General features: G+C 38.4%; 1 protein-coding gene across 9 annotated transcripts in view; it reads right to left on the reverse strand.

Moving 5' to 3' along the window:
* The window catches only part of kmt2e (lysine (K)-specific methyltransferase 2E), a 125,950-nt gene extending 112,905 nt beyond the window's left edge, over window positions 1-13,045 (reverse strand). For 6 of the 9 annotated variants that reach the window (XM_059987174.1, XM_059987175.1, XM_059987178.1 and 3 more), the window contains exon 1: window positions 12,727-13,041. The gene's annotated coding sequence lies outside the window, so the exon portion shown is untranslated. Of the gene's footprint in view, window positions 1-12,726 lie in introns of all 9 variants that reach the window. The other 3 variants (XR_009515321.1, XM_059987179.1, XM_059987176.1) reach the window with 2 other exon arrangements.
* Window positions 13,046-17,241: the final 4,196 nt, after the last annotated feature.

Raw genomic sequence — 17,241 nt, forward strand, 5'->3', positions numbered from 1 at the left:
TGGGAGAAATTAGTGTGTAATTGATGGATGAATTTCATATAAAACCCCAGCCTCAGATTCAAACAGCTGGGGTACCACTGAGATTGCAAACAAGGACTTACTACACAAGTTGAGTAGATGGCTCTAAAATTATAAAAGGATTGGACAGTGTACATGAAACTAGTAGATGTAACAACGTGTAGTTGGTAGGCGAATACTGCAGATAAAACATTAAATGCAAATGATTTAAAACACAATGCAAAAGAAATTGTTTTATACAGGAAGTTGAAAATGAGGAGCCTGGTGCTTACCTACATTACATATTAGATTGTAGAAGGATATTCAAGAAAGGTATTAGTAAAACAGAGGTATGATGTTTCTCATTAGTGCCCGTGCTGCTAAGTTCAAGTACAGGACTCTACAAAAAAAGAATCAAAATTATTCTTAAAGCACTTTCTTTAATATGATTCTATACAAATTATTGTGGGGAAGGCAATAGTGAAAAACTCCTGAAACAAGCAAATGATTTACAACGTAAGTGGCACTCTAGCCTGATAATTTTAATGATTTTTGCTTCCAGTTGGACCTAGTCACACTGTTCACTGGCCGGTGTATCAACAGGATGTCAACATTGACTGTGTCAAAACAAGCCTTGTGGCTGAAGCAGGGTCTTCAGACTGAGAAACCATTGCAGAATGGTATAACACAGGAGAGGGTACTCCAAAATTTCCAAACCCCATATCTGAACTTTGGTGGAGGTGGTGAAAAATAGAAAAGTTAATCACTATCTACAGATGGCTGTAAGGCTTTCAAAAGATACAGGAACAGCTAATAATGTACATTATTCCCAGCAGTCAAGCCCAGAGAACCTGAAGTTCACAGGCATCTGACATCAGTGCAGACATCTTCAAATGCTATAACTTATTAACCAATGTCCAGTCACTGTTGAATTTATTATACATTTCACCATTAATCAGACATCAGGACTAACCTCTAACATTCAAGACTCATATTAATGGTATGACAGAAGGTGGAACACTTGACTTCCTTCCTCTTTCCCCAAAGTGATGACCATTTCCAATGAAAGTCTAATCACCCATCCTTGACAATGAATGGCATTACCACAACTGATCTACTATCATCACCGACCATTGTACGAGGACATTACTGGAGTCGACAAATACTGTGCTATAAGGGTAGGTCAGAGACAGGGTATCAGTAGAAAGTGGCAGTCCAAATCCTTTACTTACAAGGCACAAATCACAAGCATGATAGAATACTCTCTGCTTGAATGGATGACTGTGATTCCAAATGACAGACAACATGCTCAAAAAGCAGGGCAAAGGAGCCCATATGATTGTCAACCCATTCACACTCTACTTAGCCACTGAATTACCAGTGCACATGACTGCAGTGTATGCACCAAATTTATTTGCCTTGTTACCCCAGTACCAAGAACAATGCCAGCATCTGTAGTTTTCTCTCAAGCTGCACAATTTGTCATAGAAATACAGTGCTGGTCCTTCAGTGCCAGCTATGTCTACATCCCAAAAATGAATTGGAAATTCTCTAATTTTGGAAATAACAGAACATAGAAAAAAAGTTTGTCAGTCACATAAGCATCCACTAATAATGTGATCGTTGCCCCACTCTAACATTACAATGATGTTACAACAGGTGTAAAATACATAAAGATAACCTTGTCAAAGCATATCTCACATATTATTCTCCACTAAGGCTCAAGTAGAATAATTGCTTCTATCTTTGGCAAGTTCACTTAAGTTTTAAAGGAGCTGTTCAATTGAGTGCTGGCTGCTCATTCTCCCAATCAATTTAAAATCTAAGTGAAATGCGTATTCATGCATCAAATGTCAGCAAGCAGTCTTCCAGCACTCAGCAACACTCACTATAAGACTTTTGTGTCTTGAACCAACTACATAACCTATTAAGCACTAGAAGAATAATAGCAGCCAGAAAGAAAAATCAACTAGCAACACATCTGTAAGCAGTTAATCATCCTTCTATCCCTCATTCAATGGGAGAGAGATGGTCTAACCAAATTATCATCAATTCAGCTGTATTGGATTAAGAGAGGGCATAGCCAGATATCAGTGCTCCAAAATATCAGCATTGATGTCAAACTGCAATTGGACAAGAACAGAAGTAGTGACCTGCAGGCTCTTCACATTACTAACAGATGAACTTTCCATATACTTATACTTTTATTAATGTGGCACATGGCATCATTTTATTCCACAGGTGTGTAGGTATCATAAACATCAAATCAATATGAAAGTAACAAAATGCAGCATAACTTGAGAAAATTCCAGAGATCTAATTTACAACACTAAGAAATTTATTTCACAAACTCTTAAACAGCAGTGAAAAGGATAAGTACAGCAAGTTATCAACACAGGGCTGCGTCCTAAGCCCCCTCCTTTACTCTCTGTATACCCATTGATTGAGTCGCCACCCACAGCTCCAATCTGCTAATTAAATTTGCTGACGATATGATATTGATTGGACCTATCTCAAATAACAACAAGGCAGCCTACAGAGAAGAAGTCATCACCGACACAGTGATGTCAAGAAAACAACCTCTCCTTCAATGTTGCAAAAACAAAGGAGCTGGTTGTGGACTACAGGAGGAATGGAGACAGGCTAACCCCTATTGACATCAATGGATCTAGGGTTGAGAGGGTGAACAGCTTGAAGTTCCTTGGCATAACATTTTTTTTTACACTTTTTTTTCGCACGTGGTCTGAACATACCAGCTGTGTGATGAAAAATGCAAAACAGTGCCTCTATCACCTCAGACTGCTGAAGTTTGGCATGAATCCCCAAATTCTAAAGACTTTGTACAGGGACACATCCTGACTGGCTGCATCATTACCTGGTATGGAAACTGTACTTCCCTCAATCACATGACTCTGCAGAGAGTGGTGCGAACTGCCCAGCACATCTATAGATGTGCACTTCCCACTATTCAGGACATTTACAAAGACAGGTGTGTAAAAAGGACCCAAAGGATCATAGGGGACCCCAGTCACCCCAACCACAAACTGTTCTAGCCATTACCATCCGGGAAACAGTACTGCAGCATAAACGCTAGGACCAACAGGCGCTGGGGACAGCTTTCTCCACCGGGCCATCAGATACAATTATATTTCTATGCTATATTGACTGTTCTGTTGTACATACTATTTATTACAAATTACTATAAATTATACATTTAGATGGAGACATAACAAAGATTTTTACCCCTCATGTATGTGACAGATGTGAGAAATAAAGTCAATTCAAATGTACCCTCCCAATTCCATAGATCTTTGCTTTAAATTACCTCAATCTGTCATACTCAAAGTTAAAAATTCATAAAATCACAATCACTTAACACCTTATCTATATAAAAACTGCCACATCGGACCCTTTCCAGTTAGAGCTCAAATCAGTTCACTGATGATGCCATAGTCTCTGCATTCCACTCTTGTCCTATCGCACCTGGAAAATGGTGCTCAATACATTAGAATGCTGTTGATCAACTTCAACACAGCATTTAATACAATCATCCCTCAGAAACCAGTGGATAAACTGTCTTTGTTGCATCCTAACACCTCTTTAAGTGGAACTTGGACTTCTTCACAGCAAGATCAGTCAGTCAGCAACATCTGTAGGTCCATCACTGAGTAATGGCATCCCTCCAAGGCTCCGTGCTCAGCTCACTGCTGTTGCATGATAGCCCTCAAGATCCACTTCAAGTTGAATCATCGTTTGCTCTTAAGACAATAGTGGTTAGCCTCGTGAATGACAACAATGGGACAACATACAGAGATAAAGCAGAGCAGATGGTAGAATGGTACGAGCATAACTTGAGTCTCAACATGAACAAGACCAAAAAGACAACTGTGGTTTTTAGAAAGGTGCCGGCAGACCACCCCTCATTGCATACAAATGGCTCCTCCATGGAAAGAGCTAGGAGCACCAAGTTTCTGGGCGTGCACATAATGGACAATTTCACCTGGTACATGAACACCACCTGTTTAGTCTTGAAAGCATAATAGCATCCCACTTCCTAAGGAGATTGAGGCGAGCAAGGTTCCCTTTCCCTCCCATTCTAACCAATTTTTACAGGAGAACCACTGGAAGTGTCCTAACCAGCTGCATCACCGTCTGGTATGGGAATTGCAAGGCAATCTGACTGCAACTCCCTACAAAGGACTGCAACAGCTGGTGAATCATCGGTGTCTCTCTTCCACCTATCCAAGATATTTATCGGGAACACTGCGTACCCAGGGCCTTTAGTATTGTCAATGATACCTCCAATCTGTCTAACAATCTCTTTCACCTTCTACCATCTAGCAGGAGGTTCCGTAGTATTAGGACAAGGACTGTTAGGATGGGAAACAGCTTCTTCCCCCAGGTCATGAAACTACTGAAATCCTTGCCACCAGGTTTCATCAAGTATGAAGCATCAGCAGAGTTACAGGGTTTACTTTCTAACTTGTGTCAGAAATGCAACTTCTTATTGGTTAATTTATTTGTGGTAATATTACTTTATGTATTGTGCGTGAGATATACATTACCATGTTGTACACCTTGGTCCAGAAGAACATTGTTACACTTGGTGGTATACATGTACATGGCTGAATGACAATAAACTCAAATTTGTACATCTATTATGATAACTCTTAGTTGATGTTCCTTGTATTACACAGGAGAATCCTTCCAATATCCACACACACCCCACAGGTATAACAGAATATACTGAGGAAATTGTAATAGATAATTACTAAAAATGTGAACATTTGAGGTATGAATGCTGGATTTCCATTGCTAGACTCATCCTCTGCATTAAAATTAGAAATGAAAGCCCTGTTTGATCATGGAAAAAGTTATGACATCTTGGGTATGCATCTTTTCACCTAAAAATGTATCTTAAGAAGTGCTTGGCTAATGTCCTGCAATATTCTCCCCTTTACAGAAGATAAGCTGTATTTCCAGAAATTTGATTCTGAAGTTATCAACATCCACATTGTTTCCTGATCAGTCGGTTGATACTGAATATTAAAACTGTGCCTCAGCAACTCAACTATTTTAAATGTTTAACTTCTATATATCAGCCAACTATAATCAAGCACTCGACATACTGCATGATGCTGTCTCCAAACGAGAAACAGTTCATCCCAAAACATATCAAATCATAGTCAGGGACTTTAAACAGGCTTGATTGAAGAAAACACTGCCCAATTTCCATCAGCATATAACCTGTAGCACCAGAGGTCCCAACAAACTGGAACAAAGATAAAGAATGCCGACTGTTCCATGCCTAGACCACATTTTTGTAAATTGGATCACTTAGTGTCCTTCTCCTGCCTACGTACAGGTAGAGCCCAAAGAGCAAACGTCCAGAGATTAGGACCCAACAAAAATCTGGTCACAGGAGGCTTCCAGCTGGTGGACTGGGCTGTGTTCAAGCTTTCACCTGTGGATCTGAATGAATACACTATGGTTGTCACGGACTTTATCAAAACAGTTGTAGATGAGTGTGTCATCACTAAATCATTCAGTATTCAACAACCAGAACCCCTGCACGAACCATAAGATCCTCAATCTGCTGAGGGCCAGACCAGAGGCATTGAGGTCTGGTAACCAAGTAAGTTACAAGAGGTCCAGAGACAATCTCTGGAAAGCCATCTCACAGGCAAAATGGGAGTTCAGGACTAAACTTGAATCCACAAGGATGCCCGACAGTTATGGCAGGGCTTGAATTCTATCACCTTTTACAAAGTTAAATCAACATAAGTGACAACAGGGCTTTGCTTCCAGGTGAGCTCAATGTCTTCTATGCACACTTTGACCATCAAAATATGGAGGAACCTTCATGAACTCCCATCGCCCCTGATTTCAGTCACTGAGACTGATGTACGAGCAGCATTCAGGAGAGTGAACCCAGACGGGGTACCTGGCCAAGTACTAAAATGTGTACTGACTAATTGGCAGGAGTGTTCACTGAGATCTTTAACCTCCCACTTCACCAGCCTGAGGTACCCATCTGCTTCAAGCAGGCTTCAATTATACCAGTGCTTAAGAAGAACGTAGTAACCTGCCTCAATGACTATAGTCCAATAGCACTGAAATCCAGAGTAATGAAGTGTTTGAGAGGTAGTGATGAACTATATCAACACCTGCCTGAGAAACAACCTGGAACTGCTCCAATTTGCCTACCAAATAGGTCCAAAGATGCCATCTCACTGGCTCTTCACTCAACCCTGGAACATCTAGACAGCAAAGATGTATACGTCAGGATGTTTCTTTTAAATCAACAACAGCTCAGCATTCAATACCATATTCCCCTCAAAACTAATCAATAACTTCAAGATCTTGCCCTCAATACCTCCTTGTGCAATTAGATCCTCAATTTTCTCACTTGCAAACCCCATGTGGTTCAGATTGACAAAAGCATCTCCTCCACAATCTCCATCAGCACAGGTGAACCACAGGGATGTGTGCTTAGCCCCCTGCTCTACTCGCTTTACACCTATGACTATGTGGCTAAGATCAGCTCCAACACCATATACAAGTTTGCTGATGACACGATTGTTGTGGGCTATTTCAAATGTGGTGGCAAATCAGCATAAAGGAGGGAGACTGAAAACCTGGCTGAGTGGTGCAACAGCAACAATCTCTTACTCAATGTCACCAAGACCAAGGAGCTGATTATTGACTTCAGGAGGAGAAAACCAGAGGTCCATGAGCCAGTCCTCATTGGTGAATCAGAGGTGGAGAGGGTCAGCAATTTTAAATTCTTTGATATTATTATTTCAGAGAACCTGTCCTGGACCTAGCAAGTAAATGCAATTACAAAGAAAGCACGGAAACTCCTCTCCTTCCTTAGAGGTTTACAAATATTTGGCATGACATCTAAAACTTTAATAAACTTCTGTAGATGTGTAATGGAGTATATATATTGACTGGCTGCAAAACAGCCCGGTATTTGAACACCACTGCCATTTAATGGAAAATCATACAAAAATTAGTGGGCACCGCCCAGTCCATTGTGGGTAAAGCCCTCCCCAACATTGAGCACATCTACACAAAACGTCGTCACAGAATCCATCATCAGGGAACCCCCCCCCCCCCCCCCACCCCACTCAGGATATGCTCTCTTCTCATTGCTGTCATCAAGGATGAATATACAGGAGTCTCAGGCCTCACACCACCAGGTTCAGGAAGTTATTACCTCTCAACCATCAGGTCCTTGAACCAAAGGGGATAACTTTACTCAACTTCACTTCATCATTGAAATGTTCCCAAAAACCAATGGACTCACTTTCAAGGACTCCATCTCATGTTCTCGACATGGATTACTTAATTATTATTATAATTTTTTTCTTTTGGTATTTGCACAGTTTGTGTCTTTTGCACACCAGTTGAACACCCAAGCTGGTGTGGTCTTTCAGTGACTATATTATGGTTATTATTCTATTATGGATTTATTGAATATTTTCCCAGAAGAAAATCAATGTCAGGGTTGCACCCGGTGACATATATGTACTTTGATAATAAATATACTGTGAACTTCTTCATTTACAGTCCAATACAAGAATAACAGACAATTCTGCTCTCTCAAAGTGTGTTGAATATGCCACAACAAATGGTTTGCTATTAGTCTGTTTGCACTTTGAACTTATAACACTTTGGAGACTTAACTGTAAAACCTGTCATGTTTTTCCACAAATGCTTACTTCCATAATATCATAATCTAATCAAAATATTTTAATGGAAGCACAGTAACAGTTCAATTACATTTTATCTCCAACTGAATCTCTCACTGAAATACTGAACACTGATTCAGAAAGTCAAGGGTTAATTCTTTATAAATTGCAATATTTACTAACATATTTGGATATATTCTTCCTTATAATGCTATTACTTGAATGAGTATATAACTGATAAAGAGCCTGTGATAGCAAAACAGCACAGCAATAATTAAAAATGTCGTAGTTTGTAATTTTATACAAAGTAACTCTACGAGGTAGGTCAGCTAAGTGACAAGCTCTGACTTGTGAAACCAATCCTATCCAACATATTTGGAAAATATGATGTTTGCAAACATCCATGGGAAAATAACAGCTTATACAATGAAATTCTAATTCTGGCTATATATCTAAGTATGTAAAAACATAAAAATAATCATTATATAGTCCATCAATAAATTTATATTACTGGTAGTTATGGTCCTCTAAAACATACATTTTCCCCACATTTATGCATGTAAAGCTAAATAATTACTAGGCCAGATAAAATGAGATTATAAAGGAGAAGTTGAAGACAATATTTACGTACAGCACAAAAATGCTGATGGTATTGGTAAATGGAAGCTGAAAGGAAAGTTAGATAATCCAGGGTTGTTTTATTTGCAACAGAGAAGGTGGGGCGGGGGGGTGGGTGGGATGGACAGTGGGTGCAGATGAAGAACAGAGAAGACATAGTTGGAAGTACATAAAATAATGGGACAGAGTGATAGGGTTAATTTTCTTTACCAGAAAGTTCAAAGCCAAGCAAATAGAAAGTAATTGGTAGAAGTATTAGAGGGAAAGGGAAAATTTTTTCCCCATCCAGAATTTATCAGGGATCTAAATTCACTAACAAAGTGGTAAAGCCAGAATGTTCATCACATTCAAACAACATTTGGATGTATAACTGAAGATCTGTCATCCCTAGGATTATGGTTGTTATAGAAGAAAGTTAAATAAGGGTGGATGACTCTTTCAACCAAAGAGTCACCCATCCTTATTGAGTTGAATGGCTTCCTTATCTTTTCTACTGAACTACAGTTGTTCAACTTCATACATTTTTGTCCGGCTCTTATCTGTATAAGAAAAATGCCTGCATAATCCTTGTTGTTCTGACTATGAATCCACATTTAATAATGGAAACTACCATATAAATTTGTTAAATGTATGATATCCTCAGATCAGTGAAAGTTTTGAGGCACATCAGCCTTATATTTCCTGGTTTTTAAACTTATAATGCAACATGCCCCAACCAAATCTATTTACTGCTTCTCCAATCTCTCTAAAGTTTTATTTCTTTAGTACACACGGAAATTGAGGGAAAATTCATTATTTTTTTTCCACACAGAATAACTGATAAACAGAACGGTGCTGGAAAGAGTTGATGGAATCAGACATAATATCTACGTTTAAGAAACTTCTAGACAAATGCTTAAATTGTCAAGGAATAGGAGTTTGCACACCTAATGAAGGGAAATAAGATTAATACAGATGAGCAGTACTGCCAGCATGGACATGGAAGGCCAGAATACATTTCTGTGCTCTGACCTTTGGACTAAGATTGAATGACAGTATTGACATCCTAATATTTGAATGAAAATGCAACTAAATTATCTAATTGAAACTACACTTCATATACCTGAAGACCTGTTCTTGACCAAGTTCTGAAACCACCCCACCCCTCCCATCCCAACTGCTCAAGCCACAAGTGACAAGACAAAAAAAATGCACAATTTTGAAATCACATCTTTTGAAAATAAGATTTTGCAGAGCTTTTTTTAAAAAAAATTAAAGCCCCCAAAATAGTCAAGAAAATAATGGTAAATTCATTGTATTCACCACTATCAGTGTGATTTTAAAAAAGCGATTTGTCGTAAGGAAGAAATAATCTGTCTTTGAGAATTTGCTCTCCTCTAGCATCAGCCTCTCATAAACAGGTTTCACTGATCAACATTTCAAGAAACTCCTGCATTTACACCTTTAAGTGAAAGCTAATGATGCTACTACATAGTGTAAAAGTGCCAGTTAATGAGATTAATGCCCCAGAAATGCTAATCAACCCACCTGTTATCTAATGTTTATCCTTCTTTATATATTTCACTTTTATGTTCTGAATGTCTACTATTGCTTTCATTTGTACTTTGTTAAAGAGAAAAGGTTTTAGTATCGCTCTTCAGCAAATTTAAAGATGTTAATTAGAGCAGAAGAATTGAGAAATGCTAATTAACTTGCAGCAAAGCTGCAAGATCCAATGGTCCATTATATTTTAAGTGGGATTCCAAGTTGACCAGGCACCACTGGCAAAGTACCAAATCATGCACATCAGGAAGAAAAAACATAATCTAGAACTCCCAGCTTGACTGATATCCATTTTCCAATCTGAGAAATGGGTGCCTGGATGTCAGGCAAGAGCTAGATATGATACACCCTCTCCCCTTAAGTCATATCAAATAGGCAATTAAATTGCAAATATGTAATTTAAGTAGAAGGTATGTGCCTCATTTGGGTCTAATTAAATAAAAAATTACAATACATAAATAAAATTCTAATTTCAATTGTAAAGTAATATCAGTTCTGTTCGCTGTTTAATAGGGTACCATTGTACAAACTAAGGACTTTAAAATTTAGTCTCAGGCAGTTTTTTTTAAACATTTCCTGTTCACTGAAGACACTTATGTATTTTTTTAAGGATTTGAGACTTCCTGCTTGTACTCAATTTATCTCTGTCAGCCCTATTTCAAAAGCTATTGCCATCTATACTGATGTGCTACCATGAACTTCACACCAATACCAGATTTAGTTCCATCTGGGGACAGCTGCAGTTCAACAGAGTAGCTATTACTTTATGATCGCCACACAGGTCAAGCTCTCTGCTCTTCATCAGGAAGAAGGTACAAGAGCCTCAGAACTCACACCACTAAGTTCAGGCAGTTATTACCCCTCAACCATCAGGCTCTTGAACCAAAGAGGACAACTTCACTCGCCCCATCTTTGAAATTTTCCCACAATCTATGGACTCACTCTCAAGGATCCTTCATCTCATGTTCTCGATATTTATTGCTTACTTATTGTTTCTTTCTTTTTGTAACTGCAGTTTGTTCACTTTTGCACACTGGTTAATACCCAAGTTTGATTACCCTGTTCCATCTATATAGCATATTGCATATGTACTTCTATACACACACCATTAAAACAGGACATTACAATACTTTAACAAAATATTATACATAGGCATTGTCAACTCTAATCTGTCAAAATAAAACCACCTTAACTTTCCTTACATTTTGGAGCAAAAAAATCATGTTCATGACCATGACACGCAATTATCTGTGGTCCATTACAACTCAATTAAAGCACATATGCACACTCAACATACATACAAGTTATTTTTCAAGTTATTATAATTATTGTATTAGAGTACGTTATTTTAAAAGTGCTGTAGATTCACTTGCCACTTAAGGACCTTTAAGCATTAAACCACTTTAGTTTTTTGTGTTCTCTATTTAATCAAGTATCGAGCATATACCGTTAACAAAATGGGCAAAATTATTAGAAAATAATTACACTAAAATACTGAATCCAGCTTCCGAATGACATTCTGAAAAACATACTTCGAAATGTTAGCAAAATCTCTTTAAAAGATTTCTACAGCTCATAAAGGAATATAGATTGAGTCGAATTTGTAGCAAATCTTTAAGACTTTTTTAAAATCTACTTCCAAAATTACAATAACTCAGGGCAGACGAAACGATCACGGCAAGGGGTGTGGGAAACACAAGTCGATTACATTTACTATAATACTAAATGTCCGCCATTTTTTCTGACAGCGTTAAGGACAAAAGAGTTGCTTCAGACACTTTAAGAAGACAATTTTACCCTAGACATTTCGGGAAAATTAACACATATTGCTTATTTATTATTTACAACCAACCTCAAGAATGAATAATACTGTACTGAAGCAAATAAAATTTATCTACGTACTGGTCGGTTGGCATGTCAAGAATATAATTTTAATAAATCGTGAAGAAAGTTGTGAAGAAATACATTCTTGATTCAGCTTCATTCTTTTAATTGTAAATATAAAAGACTATGAAAATATAATGACATATCACTTCGCGCACCTTGAAAAAGGTGGAATAATCGTTCACTGAGGCCTGCTTAGAATTCTTTGAAGTCTTTACAGAAACTGTGAATTGAAGTGAAATGTATTGTACAAAAGTTTCTTCTTCATCCCAAAACATCAATATAAACAAATCCACCCTCCCCCAATATGTTTTGGTTCCACGTTTGCATTGGTTCACCTTCCCTCTCGATTTCGAAGTACGATATCCGTTACCTGAAGTGTATGTCAAATGTAGTTATTTTACATGATTGTTATTTTAGTAGAATTCTTTATAAAACTAGTTAATAAATAAACAATAGACATTAACATAAGAATCGCAGAAGTGCTAAAAGCAGTACTTTTGCGTGAACGACGCATTATATTTCAAAACCTCGAATATTTCCTATATATCTTCCATAAATAGAGAGATGACAGTGTGTTCTAAACTGAGTACATATAGCAGAGACGTTTCTTTTCATTTTGCGAACTAAAATGGAGTAAAACGGAAATGTTTATTTATGAAAGACTTAGAGAAACCAAAGTTAAAGAAAGCTGGGACTCAAAATATGATGTTGAACCCTAACAGACTGTCGTGATGTACATATCACAGATATGTATCTTATACATATATCTGTACAGATAATTGTATTGCAAAATGTTGTTGTGAACTGTGATCTCCTGAATTAAAAAAACGGTTTCCCTAACCCGCCATATTTCGCGTTGTCAGTCAGTAACCAAACCTACCACCTCGGTTGTCACAGAGGGGGGATTGAATCAATGCATATTCTGTTTAAACTAGACATTTCCTCACAGAACACCTTTGACAGATGCCACGTAACAACATCTTACCTGAAAGGTCCACCGAGCCGATAGAAAGTCTCCGTTAAACTCGTTTTGGCAAACCAAAACAATGCAATATAACGTAAATCTCCAACACAACGTAAATATACAAATAGTCCTATATTTCTAATCACACCGCAGCGTTCACTGCTACTTCAAGCTTAACAGTCTGTCCTTAGCAACGGAAACAAAGGATAGACTGTTACAGGATATCGTAGTCCACAATAATAAAAAAAGAAATTTAGTTTTTGAGAGCGGTCTGTGGAATCTGTTGCTATCTCTGTGTACGATTTACTCCCCTTCTTTGGAAAATGGCGGCTACGGAACGTCGTTCTACGGGGTTTACGGGGCGGTGGTGAAGGGCGTCGAGCCCAGCACGCATGCGCACGAGGAACCGGAGAAGGACTTTGGCATTGGCATTTCGATTTTGGCTGTAGTGGCAGCGCGCTGAAGAAACTTTCCACCATGATTAGCGTAAAATGGTGCTGCTTTGTGGTTCGAGGTGAAGCCGTGTATTAGTGTTAACGTAAAAGCGCGTGCAAACGATTATTTATTTATTTATTTTTGTTTTCGGAGTAATGTTGCTGTGGTTCTGTATTTGATCCTATAAAATGGCGCATTTTTTCCAGTCAAAAAAAGAGACAAACATTGCGTGTTTGATGTGTTTCTGTGAGTTACTTCCTTCTCGACTAGCCCATTGGTTGCGGTGCACCCTCTTCCCCTCAGATTGGCTATTAATGACGTTATCCCCACTGCATGCAGGTGGAGCCTAGCGCAAGATCAATTCCATTAGGATGGTGTTAATGTGTGTGGGCGCCATTATGAGACACAGTTGGGCGTTGTGATGTGAGGGAATCCTGTCGGCTGAATTTGATTAGTAGCTCTCGGGAAAGACTAACCTCCTGAACAAATCTACTTTTAGACCACCATACAACCCAACGAAAAGCTAATATAATGCCAGTAGGTATTCGTGTCTTTAAAGCTGCGTCAAAACAAGATGGCGACAGTTATCTTGTTTATCACAGGTTAACCCTACGCGATTGATAATTCACGTGATCAGGGTAAATTCCTCTGCTGCATAATAAGGTTGGCGTCTTCGTGGTAATTTCCATGACACTTTAAAAATATATATATAAAAAATGTTTTTGAAACATTTGAGATCGGAATGTTGTTCGGCAGTTCTGAAACCTGTGAGATGGTTTCAACGTTCGGGTCTGTCGACAGCAGCACTACTTTTGCTGGACCTAATTTGCCATTCTAAGCAGTGACCCCACCCTATTAATATGTGCAAATTTATGGAGGTTTCCTGTTTCTGTAGTGCAGCTATTTTTAATGTTCGTTTTGAATCGATGCTCTCGAAATAGATGCATTGAAATCTAGGTTTTTGTCTCGAATAGTTTGTTTAGTTCGGCGTTTTCTAGAGCGTTTCGAGTTTTTTTTGTGTGTTCCCGGCAATCTCCGAATTGTGATTCTTTTTTCGAAAGACAGTAATCTTGTGTCGACTAAACAGCAAAATATGTTTATGTAGCTGATTTTTGTATTTTAATTTCTAAGTATTTAAGAGTTCTATTTTGAACCACTAATTCCATGTTTTTGTGTTAAGTAGGCCTATTTAATATGTTGCTTTAATTTGGAAAGGTCATTAACCTTGAAGTGTTAACTCCTTGTTCAAATGCTGCTCTACTGAATGTTTCCAACATTTGCTGTTTTTTTCCTTAGTTGCTTAAATTAGTGTATCATCTCTGAAAAATAATGACAGGCAGATCTTGTTTAAAAACTTTAGTTCATGTAAAGCTAAATTACAGGGTACCTAAACAATTGTTAGTAAACGAGATGAAAGGTAGTAAACTCGGAGGAGGTGAATCCATTTTAGTATTTGGAGTATTTTTGTGACTTGCACTTAACTGAAATGAGAAAATCGGCTAATTTGTAAGTGTTATTATACAGGGATCGGTGGAATTTCAAGTGTAAACTACATAATGTTTTACTAGCTCAGTGGGTTAGATTGCATGTTTTGGAGGTGAATAGGTTAGTCCTGATGCAAAATTCTAATAGAAAACATAATTCATTCCTTTGTATCAGCAGATACTGAGAGACCTGTTCAGAATTGCCAATAGCCATCCTTTTTTTAAAAAGCTTTATATATGTTAATGCTGCATAATTATAAATAGTTGAATGTTTCCTTTAGGTTTGAAGCTCCTGATGTTAATAACTGCTAGCTTTTATTGCCCAATGCCTGTTGTACATTCAAAACTTTTAAGTCCATATGAAAATTCTCCCTCCTCTATGACGTTGTGGGCATCACGGAGTCGTGGTTGAAAGAAAACCATAGTTGGGAGCTTAACATCAAAGGATGTATTTGTATCAGAAGGACAGGCAGGAAAGCATATGTGGTGGTGACTCAGGTAAGGGATAGAATCTGTGGTAAGAGAAACTGCAAGGGTTAAAAAGCCATTATGGGAATCACATATAGGCCTCCAGATAGTAGCCAAGATGGGGGGTTGAGCTTGAAAAGGCATGTAATAAGGGTAATGACACAATTGTAATGGAATTCAATATACAAGGAGATTGGGAAAATCAGTTGGTGTCAGATTGCAAAAGAAGGAATTTATTGAATACCTATGAGAAGACTTTTTGGAGCAGCTTGTGCTTGAGCCTACTCAGGGAAAGGCTGTCTTAGATTGGATGTTGTGTAATAGCCCAGATCTTGGGGAACTTAATGTAAAGAAACCCTTAGCCGGCAGTGATCATAATATGATTGAATTTGTGCTCCCTCTCAAACTGCAGAAGCATAAGTGACTTGCATCAGTGTCACAGTGGAATAAGAGGCTTGAGGGAGGAACTTCCCAGGTGGATTATAGGAGGATACTAGCAGGGATGACGGCAGAGCAGAGATGGCTGAAGTTTCTGGGAATAGTTCACAAAGTGCAGGATAGATACTTCCCACAGAAGAAGTTGATCTCAAATGGCAGGGGTTGGCACAGTAGCTGACAAGGGAAGTTAAGGACAGGGAAAGGGCATGTAATGTAGCAAAATTGAGTGCAAACTTGGAAACTTTTAAAATCCAACAAAAGGCAACTAAAAAAGCTGTAAGAAGGCAAAAGATGAAATGAGGGCGGACTAGCTAGTAATATAAAGCAGGATACTGAAAGTTTTTTTTCCAGTTATATAAAGAGTAAAAGAAAGGTGAGAGTTCATAGAAACTCTAGAAAATAGAGATGCCACTAGGAACCACTGGAAAATGATGCGGGCGAGGTAGTAAGGGCAGAAAGGAAATGGCAGATGAACTTAGTGGGTAATTTGCATCAGTCTTTACTTTTGAAGACATTAGCAGTGTGCTGGAGGTCCGTGAATGTCAGAGCAGAAGTGTTTGCCATTACTATTAAAATGGAAAAAGTGCTATGCAAACTCAAAGGTCTTAATGTGGCGAAGTCACCTGAACCAGATGAACTACATCCCAGAGTCCTGAGAGAGGTTGCTGAAGAGATAACAGGTGTGTTGGTTAGGATATTACAAGTGGCATTTAATTCTGGCATGGTCTCACAGGACTGGAAGATTGCTAATGTTGCTCCACTCTTTAAGAAGGGAGGGGGTTAAAAGAAAGGAAATTATAGTTCTGTCAGCCTAATCTCAATGGTTGGTAAAGTGTTGGAGTCTAATATTAAGGATGAGGTTTCAGGATATTTAGAGACTAGTGATAAGGTAAGTCAAAGTCAGCATGAGTGAATCTGCAGATGCTGGAAATAAATAAAAACACAAAATGTTTCTCCTGATGAAGGGTTTCGGCCTGAAACGTCGTCACTACCTCCTCCCATAGATGCTTTCTGGCCTGCTGAGTTCTGCCAGCATTGTGTTTTTATTTAAGTCAAAGTCAGCATGGTTTCTGCAAAGGAAAATCTTGCCTGACAAATCCTGTTGGAATTCAAGGAAGTAACTTACAGGGTGGATAAAGGAGAGGCAGTGGATGCCATTTACTTAGATTGTCAGAAGGCATTTGATGAGGTGCCACACATAAGAGGTTGTTTTACAGAAAATATACTGGCATGGTTAAAGACAAAAGACAACAAGTGGGTATAAAAGCCTTTTCTGGTTGGCTGCCAGTGATTAATAGTGTTCCTCAGGGAGTCAGTATTGGGACTGCTACTTTTCGTATTGTTTGTTAATGATTTGGATAATGGAATTGATGGCTTTGTGGCAAAGTTTGCAGATGATACAAAGAGGAGTAGGTAGTGCTGAGGCAGCTCTGCGATTACAGCGGGATTTGGGCAAATCGGAAGAATGGGCAGGAAGGTGTTGGGAAATGTATAATAATGCATTTTGGTAAAAGGAACAATGGTGCAGACTATTATCTAATTGGGGAGAAAAGGTGCAGAGAGACTTGAGTCCTTGTTCAAGATTCCCAGAAGGTTAATTTACAGGTTGAGTCTCTTAAATGCTAACATTGTATTTGCCTTTATTTCAAGGGGAATAGAATGTATAAGCAAGGAGATAATGCTGAGGCTTTATAAGACACTAGTTAGGCCG

The sequence above is a fragment of the Hypanus sabinus genome, chromosome 13 (genome assembly GCF_030144855.1).
Source record: "Hypanus sabinus isolate sHypSab1 chromosome 13, sHypSab1.hap1, whole genome shotgun sequence".
In the NCBI taxonomy this organism is placed as follows: Eukaryota; Metazoa; Chordata; class Chondrichthyes; order Myliobatiformes; family Dasyatidae; genus Hypanus; species Hypanus sabinus.